Genomic DNA, 16,019 nt, shown 5'->3' on the forward strand with positions numbered 1-16,019 from the left:
CCTGTACAGACCCATCTTAGATAGGAGCTGATAAGATAATACGGTGCAGAAGAGACTATATAATCTATCCCCTCTGATGGCGCAGACCACTCATGTGGCCAGGTAATAAATTGCACCATCTAACAGAGGGGATCGTGCCTGCAATAGCCAGTGGCAGCAAGTTGGTGCCCCTCCGATTGTGGTGTTCCACCCACAGGGGCACTGCACAAGATTGGAGGAGGAACGTGTCCTCATCCCCACCATCACCACGGCAACCATCCACCGCACGCAATGTATTAGGAAAAGTATCTAAGCTATAACAAAATAAAATAGACATTCTACCGAGTGCTCCTAAACAATAAGAAAAAAATATGATTAGGGAATATACTGTCATGATCTCCATGGCCAGAGAACTAGCATAAGCCTCAATAGGAACAAGCTCTTGGAAGATGTAACTGTACTGACCATGAACTAAACCTACCGCATCATCTAGAAGTAGCCAGGTAGCATGTCCTACTTTTTATCCCTATATGCCCAGCGCCGGCCGGAGAACTAAATAATGCTAGCAGAGGGAAATATAAGACCTGACTCACCTCTAGAGAAATGCCCAAAAAGGAGACAGAAGCCCCCCACATATATTGGCGGTGATATGAGATGAAACAACAAACGCAGCAGGAAAATAGTTTTAGCAAATTTGAGGTCCGCTTTCTAGATAGCAGAAGACAGAAAGCATACTTTCATGGTCAGTAGAAAACCCTAACAAAACACATCCAGAAATTACTTTAGGACTCTGGCATTAACTCATAATACCAGAGTGGCAATTCCTGATCAACAAGAGCTTTCCAGACACAGTAACGAAACTGCAGCTGTGAACTGGAACCAAAATACAAAAACAAAACATGGACGAATGTCCAACTTATCTAGTAGATGTCTGGGAGCAGGAACAAGCACAGAGAGGCTTCTGATAACATTGTTGACCGGCAAGCATCTAACAGAGAAGCCAGGTTATATAGCGACACCCAGATCTAATCAGAACAGGTGAACAGGGAAGATGATGTCACAAGTTCAATTCCACCAGTAGCCACCGGGGGAGCCCAGAATCCAAATTCACAACAGTACCCCCCCCTCAAGGAGGGGGCACCGAACCCTCACCAGAACCACCAGGGCGATCAGGATGGGCCCTATGAAAGGCACGAACCAGATCAGAGGCATGAACATCAGATGCAGTGACCCAAGAATTATCCTCCTGGCCGTATCCCTTCCACTTGACCAGATACTGGAGTCTCCGTCTGGAAACACGGGAGTCTAGGATTTTTTCCACAACGTACTCCAACTCACCCTCAACCAACACCGGAGCAGGAGGCTCAACGGAAGGCACAACCGGTGCCTCATACCTGCGCAATAACGACCGATGAAAAACGTTATGAATAGAAAAGGATGCAGGGAGGTCCAAACGGAAGGAAACAGGGTTAAGAATCTCCAATATTTTATACGGACCGATGAACCGAGGCTTAAACTTAGGAGATGAGACCCTCATAGGGACAAAACGAGAAGACAACCACACCAAATCTCCAACACAAAGCCGAGGACCAACACGACGGTGACGGTTGGCAAAAAGCTGAGTCTTCTCCTGGGACAACTTTAAATTGTCCATCACCTGCCCCCAGATATGATGCAATCTCTCCACCACCGCATCCACTCCAGGACAATCCGAGGATTCCATCTGACCGGAGGAAAATCGAGGGTGGAACCCCGAATTACAGAAAAACGGGGACACCAAAGTGGCAGAGCTGGCCCGATTATTGAGGGCGAACTCCGCCAATGGCAAAAAAGCAACCCAATCATCCTGGTCAGCAGACACAAAACACCTCAGATATGTCTCCAGGGTCTGATTAGTCCGCTCGGTCTGGCCATTAGTCTGAGGGTGAAAAGCAGACGAAAAAGACAAGTCTATGCCCATCCTAGCACAGAATGCCCGCCAAAATCTAGACACAAATTGGGTTCCTCTGTCAGAAACGATATTCTCAGGAATACCATGCAAACGAACAACATTTTGAAAAAACAGGGGCACCAACTCGGAAGAAGAAGGCAATTTGGGCAGGGGAACCAAATGGACCATCTTAGAAAAACGGTCACACACCACCCAGATGACAGACATCTTCTGAGAAACAGGCAGATCTGAAATAAAATCCATCGAGATGTGTGTCCAAGGCCTCTTAGGAATAGGCAAGGGCAACAATAATCCACTAGCCCGAGAACAACAAGGCTTGGCCCGAGCACAAACGTCACAAGACTGCACAAAGCCTCGCACATCTCGTGACAGGGAAGGCCACCAGAAGGATCTTGCCACCAAATCCCTGGTACCAAAAATTCCAGGATGACCTGCCAATGCAGAAGAATGTACCTCAGAGATGACTCTACTGGTCCAATCATCAGGAACAAACAACCTATCAGGCGGACAACGATCCGGTCTATCCGCCTGAAACTCCTGCAAGGCCCGCCGCAGGTCTGGAGAAACGGCTGACAAGATAACTCCCTCCTTAAGAATACCTGTGGGGTCAGAGTTGCCGGGTGAATCAGGCTCAAAACTCCTAGAAAGGGCATCCGCCTTAACATTCTTAGAACCCGGTAGGTACGATACCACAAAATTAAACCGAGAGAAAAATAATGACCAGCGCGCCTGTCTAGGATTCAGGCGCCTGGCGGTCTCAAGATAGATCAAATTTTTGTGGTCAGTCAATACCACCACCTGATGTCTGGCCCCCTCGAGCCAATGGCGCCACTCCTCAAACGCCCACTTCATGGCCAAAAGCTCCCGATTCCCAACATCATAATTCCGCTCAGCGGGCGAAAATTTACGGGAAAAGAAGGCACAAGGCCTCATCACGGCGCAGTCAGAACTTTTCTGCGACAACACTGCCCCAGCCCCGATCTCAGAAGCGTCGACCTCAACCTGAAAAGGAAGAGTCACATCAGGCTGACGCAACACAGGGGCAGAAGAAAAACGGCGCTTAAGCTCCTGAAAGGCCTCCACAGCATCAGGGGACCAATTAGCAACATCAGCACCCTGTCTAGTCAAATCGGTCAATGGCTTAACGACATCCGAAAAACCAGAAATAAATCGACGATAAAAGTTGGCAAAGCCCAAAAATTTCTGAAGACTTTTAAGAGAAGAGGGCTGCGTCCAATCACAAATAGCTTGAACCTTGACAGGATCCATCTCAATGGAAGAGGGAGAAAAAATATATCCCAAAAAGGAAATTCTCTGAACCCCAAAAACGCACTTAGAACCCTTGACACACAGAGAATTAGACCGCAAAACCTGAAAAACCCTCTTAACTTGCCGGACATGAGAGTCCCAATCATCCGAAAAAATCAGAATATCATCCAGATACACTATCATAAATTTATCCAAAAAATCGCGGAAAATATCATGCATAAAGGACTGGAAGACTGAAGGGGCATTAGAAAGACCAAAAGGCATCACCAAATACTCAAAGTGGCCCTCGGGCGTATTAAATGCGGTTTTCCACTCATCCCCCTGCCTGATCCGCACCAAATTATACGCCCCACGGAGATCAATCTTAGAGAACCACTTGGCCCCCTTTATGCGAGCAAACAAATCAGTCAGCAACGGCAATGGGTATTGATATTTAACCGTGATTTTATTCAAAAGCCGATAATCAATACATGGTCTCAAAGAGCCGTCTTTTTTTGACACAAAGAAAAAACCGGCTCCTAAGGGAGATGACGATGGACGAATATGTCCCTTTTCCAAGGACTCCTTTATATATTCTCGCATAGCAGTATGTTCAGGCACAGACAGATTAAATAAACGACCCTTTGGGTATTTACTACCCGGAATTAAATCTATAGCACAATCGCACTCACGGTGCGGAGGTAGCGAACCCAGCTTGGGTTCTTCAAAGACGTCACGATAATCAGACAGGAACTCAGGGATTTCAGAGGGAATAGATGATGAAATGGACACCAAAGGTACGTCCCCATGAGTCCCCTTACATCCCCAGCTCAACACAGACATAGCTCTCCAGTCAAGGACTGGGTTGTGAGATTGCAGCCAAGGCAATCCTAGCACCAAATCATCATGTAGATTATACAGCACCAGAAAACGAATAGTCTCCTGGTGATCCGGATTAATACACATAGTCACTTGTGTCCAGAATTGTGGTTTATTATTAGCCAATGGGGTGGAGTCAATCCCCTTCAGAGGAATAAGAGTCTCCAAAGGCTCTAAATCATACCCACAACGATTGGCAAAGGACCAATCCATAAGACTCAAAGCGGCGCCAGAGTCGATATAGGCGTCCGTAGTAATAGATGACAAAGAGCAAATCAGGGTCACAGACAAAATAAATTTAGACTGTAAAGTGCCAATGGGAACGGATTTATCAAGCTTTTTAGTACGCTTAGAGCATGCTGATATAACATGAGTAGAATCCCCACAATAGAAACACAACCCATTTTTCCGTCTAAAATTCTGCCGCTCGCTTCTGGACAGAATTCTATCACACTGCATGTTTTCTGGCGTCTTCTCAGTGGACACCGCCAGATGGTGCACTGGTTTGCGCTCCCGCAGACGCCTATCGATCTGAATGGCCATTGTCATGGACTCATTCAGACTTGCAGGCACAGGGAACCCCACCATAACATCCTTAATGGCATCAGAAAGACCCTCTCTGAAAGTAGCCGCCAAGGCACACTCATTCCACTGAGTAAGCACAGACCATTTACGGAATCTTTGGCAGTAAATTTCAGCTTCATCTTGCCCCTGCGATAGGGACATCAAAGTTTTTTCTGCCTGAAGTTCCAAATGAGGTTCCTCATAAAGCAAGCCCAAGGCCAGAAAAAACGCATCCACATTGCGCAACGCAGGATCCCCTGGTGCCAATGCAAAAGCCCAATCTTGAGGGTCGCCGCGGAGCAAGGAAATCACAATCCCAACCTGCTGTGCAGGGTCTCCAGCAGAACGAGATTTCAGGGACAAAAATAACTTACAATTATTTCTAAAATTCTGAAAGCTAGATCTATTCCCTGAGAAGAATTCCGGCAAAGGAATTCTCGGCTCTGATACCGGAGCATGAACCACAAAATCTTGCAAACTTTGTACTTTCGTGGCGAGATTATTCAAACCTGCAGTTACACTCTGTAGATCCATTATAGACAGGTGAACATAGAGCCATTCAAAGATTAGAAGGAGAGAGAAAAAAAAAGAAAGACTGCAGCATAGACAGACTGGCAAGTGATCCAATTAAGAGCACACTAACTACTAGAGAAAAAAAAAAAAAAAAAAAAAATTTTCAGCAGACTTCTTATTTCTCTCCTTTCTCAGCCAAGGATTTTAACCCTTTTCCGTCCGGTCAAACTGTCATGATCTCCATGGCCAGAGAACTAGCATAAGCCTCAATAGGAACAAGCTCTTGGAAGATGTAACTGTACTGACCATGAACTAAACCTACCGCATCATCTAGAAGTAGCCAGGTAGCATGTCCTACTTTTTATCCCTATATGCCCAGCGCCGGCCGGAGAACTAAATAATGCTAGCAGAGGGAAATATAAGACCTGACTCACCTCTAGAGAAATGCCCAAAAAGGAGACAGAAGCCCCCCACATATATTGGCGGTGATATGAGATGAAACAACAAACGCAGCAGGAAAATAGTTTTAGCAAATTTGAGGTCCGCTTTCTAGATAGCAGAAGACAGAAAGCATACTTTCATGGTCAGTAGAAAACCCTAACAAAACACATCCAGAAATTACTTTAGGACTCTGGCATTAACTCATAATACCAGAGTGGCAATTCCTGATCAACAAGAGCTTTCCAGACACAGTAACGAAACTGCAGCTGTGAACTGGAACCAAAATACAAAAACAAAACATGGACGAATGTCCAACTTATCTAGTAGATGTCTGGGAGCAGGAACAAGCACAGAGAGGCTTCTGATAACATTGTTGACCGGCAAGCATCTAACAGAGAAGCCAGGTTATATAGCGACACCCAGATCTAATCAGAACAGGTGAACAGGGAAGATGATGTCACAAGTTCAATTCCACCAGTAGCCACCGGGGGAGCCCAGAATCCAAATTCACAACAATATACATAGTATACAGTGGGGAAAACAAGTATTTGATACACTGCCGATTTTGCTAGTTTTCCCACCTACAAAGAATAGACAGGTCTGTAATTTTTATCGTATGTACACTTCACCTATGAGAGACGTAATCTAAAAAATAAAATCAGAAAAACACATTGTATGATTTTTAAATACCGGTAATTAATTTGCTTTTTATTTCATGAAATAAGTATTTGGTACAATAGAAAAGCAGAACTTAATATTTGGTACAGAAACCTTTGTTTGCAATTATAGAGGTCAGACATTTCATGTAGTTCTTGACCAAGTTTGCACACACCAGCAGGGATTTTGGCCCACTCCTCCACACAGATCTTCACCAGATCTTTCAGGTTTCGGGTTTGTTGTTGGGCAATATTGAGTTTCAACTCCCTCCAAAGATTTGGGTTCAGGTCTGAAGACTGGCTAGGCCACTCCAGGACCTTGAAATGCTTCTTATAGCCACTCCTAGTTGCCATGGCTGTGTGTTTCAGGTTATTGTTATGCTAGAAGACTCAGCCATGACCCATCTTCAATGCTCTTACTGAGGGAAGGAGGTTGTTGGGCAAAATCTTGCCATACATGACCCCATCCATTCTCTCATCAATATGGTGCTGTCATCCTGTCCCCTTTGCAAAAAAGCACCTCCAAAGTATGATGTTTCCCCCTCCATGCTTCACGGTTGGGACGGTGACAGTTCTATTATTTCATCTGACCACATGACCTTCTCCCATGTCTCCTCTAGATCATCCACTAGGTCATTGGCGAACTTCAAATAGACCTGGACATGTACTGGGGTGAGCAGAGGACCTTGAGGGCTCTGTAGGATTTTAATCCATGACAGCGTAGTGTGTTACTAACTGTAATGTTTGAGACTGTGGTCCCATCTTTCTTCAGGTCATTGACCAGGTTCTCCCATATAGTTCTGGGCTTATTCCTGACCTTTCTCAGAATCATCCTTACCCTACGAGGCGAGATCTGCATGGAGCCCCAGACCGATGAAGAGTCATCTTGTGTTTCTTCCATTTTCCAATAATTGTGCCAACAGTTGTTGCCTTCTCACCAAGCTGCTTTCCCATTGTCCTGCAGCCCATCACAGCCTTGTGCAGGTTTACTATTTTGTATCTAGTGTCCTTCGGACAGTTCTTTGGTCTTGGTCATGGTGGAGTGGTTGGAGTGTGATTAATTGAGTGTGTGGACAGGTGTTTTTTATACAGGTAATGAGTTCAAACAGGTGCAATTAATACAAGTAATGAGTGCAGAGTAGGAGGCTTCTTAAAGAAAAACTAACAGCCCTGTGAGCGCTAGAACTCTTGCTGATTGGTAGATGATCAAATACTTTTTTCATGCAATAAAATGCAATTTAATTATTTAAAAATCATACAAGATGATTGTCTGGTGTTTATTTTTAGATCAAATACTTATTATATATATACAGTACAGACCAAAAGTTTAGACACACCTTCTCATTTAAAGATTTTTCTGTATTTTTTTGAATATGAAAATTGCACATTACACTAACCTAGAATATAAGACATAATTTCAGTTGTTTCACACTTTTTTGTTAAGTATATAATTCCACATGTGTTAATTCATAGTTTTGATGCCTTCAGTGTGAATGTACAATTTCCATAGTCATGAAAATACAGAAAAATCTTTAAATGGGAAGGTGTGTCCAAACATTTGGTCTGTACTGTATATGTGTGTATATATATTATACCTATAGTAAGTTACAGCGATATAGCTTGTATCTTGTATATAAATAAGAGAATTATAATTGACAACCAAAAGAGCAGATAAAATAAAGAAGAAATAGAGAAGGAAAGAGAGGTCTAATGAAAAGTAAAAAAAATATAATAGTAGTAGTAAAAATGAGATGAATAAAGTATAACAAAGTACCATTAGTGATATATAATGTGTAATCATATAATATAGTCATTACATCTAAGAGTCTTAGTTTGGTCTGGTAGAACCAAACATGATCCAGTCTTGCTGGTGTAAAAAACTGACTAAGACTCATGCCCTAAAACTATAAAGTAAGAGCACATGTGCGTAGTGGGTCACCACATTTTTTAATTGTTTCTCTGAGAAAGGGTGGACAGCTAAATCTCATGTGCCAAAAAATAGTGGAATCTTTTTTTCACAGTAGCTCAATACTATCCTTTCCTTACTGTCTAATGTAAGATCCTGTAGAGGGGATTAGAACCTGAATGGAAGGACTTCTTCCATGATGGATGTGAATAGGCTGGAGCTCACTGCCAACTCTTTTTGGACACAAAGCATTCCTCCTATTGAACCCCAAGATCTGACTAAGTAGGGTCAGTCATAGAATATAGCCTTATGTTGTACAATAAGAGCTATTATGTATTTAGGGACAATAGTATAACGTTGGTATAGTCTCCTAGTCAAGTGACGTGTAAATTACTGTAAGATAAGTGTGTGCCCAAGCATTAACATCCATAATCATCCATTTCCACCATTGTGACATTGGTACACTAAGGTAACACAGAGCATCTGTCGACACTGTGATTGCTGTCACGTCAGCACTATTCACTATGGAGATACAGCTATGGGCCAGTCTGGACATTTTGTAAAGTAAATACGCATAGTGATAACCAATGTCCAAGACTTGTGTGCCCATGTAAAGATGGCAAATAGCTAGAGGACATTTGTGCACACTTGGCTTGATCTATGCTCATTGAGGCCATTTTTGAAGGACAAGACTACTTACCACCTCTCGATGGAAAATTACATTTAGGAGACGCTTGGCTACAGTAGCGGAAATCATGAAGAATAATGAATGCTGAGGAAAACCAGTGGTGCAGCTTATGGCAGATGATTATTTTCATATTTTTAACATTGACTAGCAAAATTAGAGCTGGCACGGGCGATGTTGCCATTCTTACTGGAGCTAGTACTGTGCTATGATTTGTCATTGATCGAAGGGGTTAAAGTAACTAGAAGACGCCCCTTTAACTTTGTGCTTGAATGGCACCACTTCTGATCAAAGTCTTACTAAAGGGAACTACAGTGGGGCAAAAAAGTATTTAGTCATTCAGCAATAGTGCAAGTTCCACCACTTAAAAAGATGAGAGGCGTCTGTAATTTACATCATAGGTAGACCTCAACTATGGGAGACAAACTGAGAAAAAAAAATCCAGAAAATCACATTGTCTGTTTTTTTATCATTTTATTTGCATATTATTGTGGAAAATAAGTATTTGGTCAGAAACAAACAATCAAGATTTCTGGCTCTCACAGACCTGTAACTTCTTCTTTAAGAGTCTCCTCTTTCCTCCACTCATTACCTGTATTAATGGCACCTGTTTAAACTTGTTATCAGTATAAAAAGACAGCTGTGCACACCCTCAAACAGTCTGACTCCAAACTCCACTATGGTGAAGACCAAAGAGCTGTCAAAGGACACCAGAAACAAAATTGTAGCCCTGCACCAGGCTGGGAAGACTGAATCTGCAATAGCCAACCAGCTTGGAGTGAAGAAATCAACAGTGGGAGCAATAATTAGAAAATGGAAGACATTCAAGACCACTGATAATCTCCCTCGATCTGGGGCTCCACGCAAAATCCCACCCCGTGGGGTCAGAATGATCACAAGAACGGTGAGCAAAAATCCCAGAACCACGCGGGGGGACCTAGTGAATGAACTGCAGAGAGCTGGGACCAATGTAACAAGGCCTACCATAAGTAACACACTACGCCACCATGGACTCAGATCCTGCAGTGCCAGACGTGTCCCACTGCTTAAGCCAGTACATGTCCAGGCCCCTCTGAAGTTTGCTAGACAGCATTTGGATGATCCAGAGGAGTTTTGGGAGAATGTCCTATGGTCTGATGAAACCAAACTGGAACTGTTTGGTAGAAACACAACTTGTCGTGTTTGGAGGAAAAAGAGTACTGAGTTGCATCCATCAAACACCATACCTACTGTAAAGCATGGTGGTGGAAACATCATGCTTTGGGGCTGTTTCTCTGCAAAGGGGCCAGGACGACTGATCCGGGTACATGAAAGAATGAATGGGGCCATGTATCGTGAGATTTTGAGTGCAAACCTCCTTTCATCAGCAAGAGCATTGAAGATGAAACGTGGCTGGGTCTTTCAACATGACAATGATCCAAAGCACACCGCCAGGGCAACGAAGGAGTGGCTTCGTAAGAAGCATTTCAAGGTCCTGGAGTGGCCTAGCCAGTCTCCAGATCTCAACCCTATAGAAAACCTTTGGAGGGAGTTGAAAGTCCGTGTTGCCAAGCGAAAAGCCAAAAACATCACTGCTCTAGAGGAGATCTGCATGGAGCAGTAGCGTAGCTACCAGGGGGGCAGAGGGGGCGGTCGCCCTGGGCCCTGTGCTCTGAGGGGGCCCACCCGGAGCTACGCTACTGTCAGGGCCGGCGTTAGGGGCCCCTGCCTCCGGGCAATGTTTATCTTTAATTTCCCCTGCGTTTGTACTGTGTATGTAGCTAAAGTAACATGCACGGTACAAACGCTCACAGGAGGTCAGCAGAGAGAAGGAAGAGAAGGCCTCCAATCAGAGTGCAGGGAGTGAGTCATGTGATCGCTCTTCTGCAGTCTGTGGAGGAGAGGGGGAAGGGAGGCCACTCACCCAATCCCGGCTGAGCGCGCTGTGCTTCAAAGCTCCTGTGCTGCAGAGAAGTGATCAGCTCCAGCAGCAGCAGCCGGGGACACAGGGGGTCTCTGCCTCTGACTGCGAGCTGAGCTCACTGCCTGCACATGATGTCTGCAGCATCTGACTTGGAGGAGCCTGAGGAGCAGCCCCCAGGACCAGAGGACACTCTCCACACAGCATGATGAGTATCTTGGCACATGTCATTTGCTATTTGATAGGTCTGATCTGTTGCCTTGAATACATACATACAGGCACAGTATATAAAGCAATGAAGGTTCTTAAAGGGAACCTGTCACCCCGTTTTTTAAAGATGAGATAAAAATAGCGTTAAATAGGGGCAGAGCTGTGCTTTACATTAGTGTCTTTTTTGTGCCTTTATTCCCCAGCTATGCTGTCGAAATACCTTTGTAAAGTCGCCGTTTTGGGCTGTCACTCATGCTGATCTGGTCAAATGGGCGTGGTGACATCACTGTTTCTTCCCCCAGATCTTGCTTATCTGTCCATTCATGGCGTAGTGGTTTGCGCATGTCCAGCTGCCGAATCCACTGCGCAGGTGAAGGAAAAGAGCGCAATCTGCGCTGTTCCCCTGGTGATCGGTGGGGGCGGCCATCTTCCTGAGGCCGCACGTGCGCAGATGGAGTGCTTTGCTGCACGGGGCTTCAGGAAAATGGCCGCGGGATGCCGCGCGTGCGCAGATGGAGATCGCGGCGGCCATTTTCCTGAAGCCCCGGGAAGCCGAGCACTCCATCTGCGCATGCGCGGCCTCAGGAAGATGGCCGCCCCCACCGATCACCAGGGGAATAGCGCAGATCGTGCTCTTTTCCCTCCCTGCGCAGTGGATTCGGCAGCTGGACATGCGCACACCACTACGCCACCAACGGACAGATAAGCAAGATCTGGGGGAAGAAACAGCGCTGACACCACGCCCATTTGACCAGACCAGCGTGAGTGACAGCCCAAAATGGCGACTTTACAAAGGTATTTCAGCAGCATAGCTGGGGAATAAAGGCACAAAAAATACACTAATGTAAAGCACAGCTCGGCCCCTATTTAACGCTATTTTTATTTCATCTATAAAAAACGGGGTGACAGGTTCCCTTTAAACTTGTATGTCTTGTTTATCCTGCAATCTGGACAGACACTGAACATTGACATGTGATCGATAAGTGTCTTCGCACATAATTTATTTACTGCTGATTAGCTTATGAGAAGGAGAATGGTTATTTTCTTAAGTTTGCGAGCGGCTGGAATTTTGCAGGACGGCTTTTACATGTGGGAGCCTGTCACCATATAAGGTCCGGCCAGCATCTGTACGCCCTCACATAGTGTTCTAGAATGCTCTCTATGTCCCCAATCCTCTATGCAAGGCACAAAAAAGAGCTTTTATTATAATCACGGATGGCGTGGTCTGGGCGTCACAGTCTTGATCCGGCGCCGTCCCTCTTCCTGTGATCGCTGTCCCTCTTCGTGTGGAAGATGCATCCTACATCCTGCATTCAGTGTCCTCTATCGCACTCCCATGCAGGTGCACTTCTCTTTGCCCTGCTGAAGTCAGAGCACAGTATTGTAGTGCGCATGCGCCAGCTTTATTTCCAGGTAATCAGCTCTTTGGCCTTTCCCAGCGCACATGCACTACAGTACTTGGCTCTGCTTTCAGCAGCCTAGAGAGAAGTGTGCCTGCACAGGAGCGCAATGGGTGACACTGTGTGGATGACGTAGGATGTGTCATACAGATGAAGCAGTAATGGAGAATGGCGATCTTAAGTCAAGACCAGCGATGCCTTGGTGAGAGCCATTGGTGAGTATAATGAGAGGTCATTTTTATGCCTTGCGGAGGGGATTGGGGACACATTTACAGCCTTCCTTATAGAGGCTGCCTATGGGAGCTGCATTATTCTATAAAGTCTTCCTATGTGAAGGGCATTATACTATAGGGTCTGCCTATGGGGAGTGCATGATACTATATGGAGGCCTATGGGGAATGTATTATACCATATTGAGGACTATCTGGTGTATTATGCTATATGGAGGCTATCTAGAGGGCCATCATTCAGTGTGGAGATTACAGCGATGGGGCCATCATACAGTGTTGGAGCCAGTTTGGGGGATATTAACGGGTCAGTATATACAGTGAGGCGGCATCATACTGTGTATAGGGGAGCTGTACAGTGGGGGAGACTCGGGACTTTATTAAATGTAAAGTGGGCACTAATTCTGACAGGGGAACTCAGGTTACTGTGACTATCAAAGGGTCACACACAGAAGGCATGATTACTTTCTAGGGGACAAAATGTGGGCACTGTTTTCTAGGGCACTTGCACCTGGCATTACTATATTATAGAGGGGTGCTTTAGAATTTAGAGGGCACAGAGAACCACACAGCAGGTGCAGTAATAGGGACACATACGGCAGCAGCGGCTCAGTATTGGGGTATCAGGGTCAGTAATAGGGACACATACGGCAGCAGTGGCTCAGTATTGGGGTATCAGCAGGATGAGGAGGTTGTGCAGGTTGGGAATAGATGGTGATGGTGCTGGAATGTGAGAAGTGAAACGTGTCTTTGTTGTATTCTCTGCAGATGAGTTGTAGCTGGAAGAAGTTGTCATGTCGGTCTGGGCCAGATGGAAAAGACGGGAAAAATGAACAATTCTATCAGAAAGAACGTCAGAGGTAAGTCATTATCTGTAACTGTGCAGTGATCTGTTATATGTTCTGTAGGACTGGTATCTACCACTGACCATATGGCGGTAATATCAGTGTTGGTCTTTATATAGAGATTATCTTCAGTAACAGCGCGGTCATCTGCTGAGGTTCTCCTCCACTATTAGGCCGGAGACACACTGGTGCGAGATATGGCCGAGTCTCGCTGGTTAAAAGCAAGCTAAGGCACCTGCACTCCGGAGCGGAGCGTGCGGCTCCATGTATTGCTATGCACCTGCACACTCCGCTCCGGAGTGCAGGTGCCACAGCTTGCTTTAAACCAGCGAGACTCGGCCGTATCTCGCACCAGTGTGTCTCCGGCCTTAGGGCGCATCACTGAATTGTAATGAAGGTTACCTGGTTAGGGGCCCACTCAGAAGCTTCGCCCCCCCTGGACCAAAACCCTAGCTACGCCTCTGGCATGGAGGAATGGGCCAACATACCAACAACAGTGTGTGGCAACCTTGTGAAGACTTACAGAAAACGTTTGACCTCTGTCATTGCCAACAAAGGATATATTACAAAGTATTGAGATGAAATTTTGTTTCTGACCAAATACTTATTTTCCACCATAATATGCAAATAAAATGTTAAAAAAACAGACAATGTGATTTTCTGGATTTTTTTTTCTCAGTTTGTCTCCCATAGTTGAGGTCTACCTATGATGTAAATTACAGACGCCTCTCATCTTTTTAAGTGGTGGAACTTGCACTATTGCTGACTGACTAAATACTTTTTTGCCCCACTGTATATAGACATTAAACTGTGCTGTTCGTATTCATGTAAAGTGGCATTGATCAAACAATACATAGCACTGTTCATCGGGGCAATGTGTAGTGTTATTTGTACTCTCCATAATATCACCTATATGACCAAATGTCTGTCAATATTTTCCATAATATATATTTTGCATTCTAGGTACCTTCTTTGGGAAACCACCCCTTTACAAGATCAATTTTCAAGGTAACACTCAATGGTCATTTCCAAAAAGTTCACTGTATGAGTAGGCTCACAGTTGTGTTGGAGGTTCTTACTTTTGTTACAGATTCCTTAAAATAACCTGAAGTAGTAATACCACATGCTGCACTTTTTTTCCTTAAAAATGAAGGACAAATGATGGGAAGCTAATGTGTCCCACATAGTCAATAGGGTCAGCTAACACAGTACAGCAGAGCTAAGACAGTACAGCAGAAGTGAAGTTTGTCTCACTACAAAAAAATTTGCCACTGCAGGTGCCCTCTCATTATGCATAAGCTTCCATCTCACAGAAAGCCAGTGGGGAGAGGGTTCATGAAGCTCAGCAAAAGTTGATAGCTCTGTGAGTAGACAGTTGTAAATGTACTATATTGTGTTTTGTAATAGGACAAGGTTCCACTCTGCTGCATAGTGATAGTTATTATCAGGTGCATACTATGAGAAGACTAGCGTAAATGTGAACATAGCCTATGACTCTTGGAATTGTTTACCTGAGCACTGTAATATATTGTTGCGTATTGCCCAGGAAGATGCCATCTATATGTGCATGTAGGTCATAGGAAGTTTAATAAAATGATACCTTGATATTTGAGATCAGATTAAAGAGAAATCCACATTTTTCTTACATGCATGGAATGATTCCACCCCTCAGTGCTGAGCTATCTGTGCAGTGATTGACAGCTCAATTATCCAGTCTGGTGCAGGGGCATGCTGAGCTGTCTGTGCAGTGATTGACAGCTCAGTTACCCAGTCTGGTGCAGAGGCATGATGAGTTGTCTGTGTTTTTAGTGACAGCTCGGCCATCCAATCTGAGATTGTGAAGTGCTGAGCTCTCATCAGGTGCTCTCGGTTCTTTTGATTATTCAGCTAAATAACTAATCTGGCTGTCCCAGATAGGTTTCAGTCATAGCTTCAGCTAAGAGTTGTTGATTACTCTGTGCCATGTATTTTTGCTTGTTGATATATCGCTGCCTGACCTTGGACCTTGTTCTGACCATACGTCTGTTTAACCACTTTGCTCTGGTCCGCTATCCTCCTGGTATTTTGACCTCGGACCATTATCTGACTATGATTTTGTCTCTTCTCTGTGTTTATGAAGTACCCTTTTGGCTCTTGCCCCGGATTCCTCCAATATCCTGACTCACAGCTTGTCCGTGAGAAATGGTTCGCTGAGAATCTACCTACAGAGCTTGTTTTAAATGAAAGGTGGAGTTACCAGTGTGAACCAAGTAATGACTGACAGTCTGCTCTTATAATCACACACAGCGCTGCAGTGAGATGGGAGCTAACACAGCACAGCAGATCTAACACAGTACAGCAGAGCTAACATAGTACATGAAGTAAATGAAGTAAATTATAAAACATATGCTTCCGCTTCCATCTCACAGGCAGCCAATGTGTGTGTGTGTGGGGGGGAACAGGTGGAAGTACAGCAAAGTGGACAGCTCTGTCAGTAGACAACTACAAATTTGCTTATTGTTTGTAATGAGAAAAGGTTCCACTCTGCTGTACTGTGTTAGTTATAATCAGGCACAGGTCTACAGCAGAGCTGCCAGCACTATGAGAAGACAAGTGCTGTGGCAAATGTTTGTAAT

The 16,019-nt window shown here is 44.7% G+C and overlaps 1 protein-coding gene and 1 long non-coding RNA gene across 5 annotated transcripts in view; one reads left to right on the forward strand and one right to left on the reverse strand.

Annotated features, from left to right (window-relative positions):
- Nucleotides 1–16,019, forward strand: part of LOC143766044 (uncharacterized) — a 105,602-nt gene that overhangs the window by 77,000 nt on the left and 12,583 nt on the right. Inside the window, exon 2 of the long non-coding RNA XR_013213503.1 lies at nt 14,368–14,412. This is a non-coding gene — a long non-coding RNA (uncharacterized LOC143766044). The remainder of the gene's footprint in view (nt 1–14,367; nt 14,413–16,019) is intronic.
- GPR142 (G protein-coupled receptor 142) overlaps nt 1–16,019 on the reverse strand; it is a 44,978-nt gene that overhangs the window by 2,797 nt on the left and 26,162 nt on the right. The gene's annotated exons all lie outside the window — the stretch shown is intronic.

This window comes from Ranitomeya variabilis, chromosome 4 (genome assembly GCF_051348905.1).
Source record: "Ranitomeya variabilis isolate aRanVar5 chromosome 4, aRanVar5.hap1, whole genome shotgun sequence".
Lineage (NCBI taxonomy): Eukaryota > Metazoa > Chordata > Amphibia > Anura > Dendrobatidae > Ranitomeya > Ranitomeya variabilis.